The sequence below is a fragment of the Arachis duranensis genome, chromosome 8 (genome assembly GCF_000817695.3).
Source record: "Arachis duranensis cultivar V14167 chromosome 8, aradu.V14167.gnm2.J7QH, whole genome shotgun sequence".
In the NCBI taxonomy this organism is placed as follows: Eukaryota; Viridiplantae; Streptophyta; class Magnoliopsida; order Fabales; family Fabaceae; genus Arachis; species Arachis duranensis.
Genome location: NC_029779.3, coordinates 31,940,535 through 31,942,036, shown reverse-complemented (window position 1 = coordinate 31,942,036; position 1,502 = coordinate 31,940,535). Strand labels below are relative to the sequence as shown.

The window sequence follows — 1,502 nt, the reverse complement described above, 5'->3', positions numbered from 1 at the left end:
CCTGAATGGATTCAAGGTAAATGCTGCCCTCTTGAAATGCTATGCAGAGCATAAATCTTTGGAGAAAGCGGAGGCTATCATGAAGAAAATTAAGAAGGTTTGTCCCGTGAACTCCCCCGCGTGTTACAATATGATGTTGAAACTCTATGCGCAGTTAGGCAAATATGACAAATTAGATAGTCTAATGCGAGAAATGATGGAGAAGGACATACGCAATGGTGCTATGTTTACTATTCGGTTGAATGCGTATGTAGCTGCTGCAGACATAGAAGGGATGGAGAAGTTACTAATGAGGATGGAAGTTGATCCTCTTGCAACTGTTGATTGGTATATTTACACGACTGCAGCAAATGGTTATCTGAAAGGAGGCAATGTCGAGAAGGCCTTGTCAGCACTGAAGAAATCAGAGCGGTTAGCTGTAGGCAGGAGCAAGAGGCTTGCCTTTGCATCTATTCAAACTATATATGCTGCTATTGGTAATAAGGATGAGGTTTATCGAATTTGGGACAAGTGCAAAGCCTCGAATGGATTTTGGAACAAAGATTACCTCTGTATGTTAAGCTCTTTGGTGAAGCTAGGTGACATTGTTGGAGCTGAGAAGATCTCGGAAGAATGGGAATCCAATTACAAAGTTTTCGACACCAGAATTCCACATCTTATGATCCATACTTATTGTAAATTGGGTATGTTGGATAAGGCTGAGGCTTATATCAAGAGGCTTTTGGATAGCGGCAAGCAATTGCATGCGTCTACATGGGAAAGTTTGGCAGAACACTACTGCGTGGATAATAATATAGAGAAAGCAGTTCAAGCAATGAAGACTGCGCTCTCTGCAGAAAGATCTAGACGGAGGCCTAAACCCTTTGTTTTGGCTGCATTTTTAGAGTACCTGAAGGAAAAAGGAGATTTGGAATCAGTGCTTCAGATCCTCAAGTTCTATAGTGATGGCGGTTATCTCTCTGTTGTAACCTATGATAAACTAGTAAGTTATGTTCATGGTGAAATCCCTGATGCAAAAGCCATTGATCTGATTAGAGTAGAAAATCGATTAGATGAAGACACTGAACATCTTGATGAGGATACAAATGATGTTTGAAGGTAAAGTTTAGTTAGCAGAACTAAATTACATGTCTCAAAATGTGGCCAAGAAAGAGTAGATTATGTAGTCATAGCTGACAGATAAGTGATTTCTTTTTGTCCACCTTTGTTTAATTAAGTAGAGACTAAAGTTGAAGTTTTCATCATGATGTGCCATTAAATCATCGATCTAATCAATTCACTATCATACATGTTAACATTTAAACAATGTTTAGGAAACGCACGGTTTTATTTCACACTACGTCACTACATGATTTTGAGCGTCCACAAGATATTTTTTTAAGTACTATTTGTTTTTATCATAGATTATTTTTAAGTATAAAGTAAGTTAATTAAATGCAGTACCTCTAACTAACTGGATTACTATATCACTCTTTAATTGCAATTAAGAAGAAATTCTTTCT

At 37.7% G+C, this 1,502-nt stretch overlaps 1 pseudogene; it reads left to right on the top strand.

Moving 5' to 3' along the window:
* The window catches only part of LOC107462116 (pentatricopeptide repeat-containing protein At2g20710, mitochondrial-like), a 2,326-nt pseudogene extending 1,055 nt beyond the window's left edge, over window positions 1-1,271 (top strand).
* Window positions 1,272-1,502: the final 231 nt, after the last annotated feature.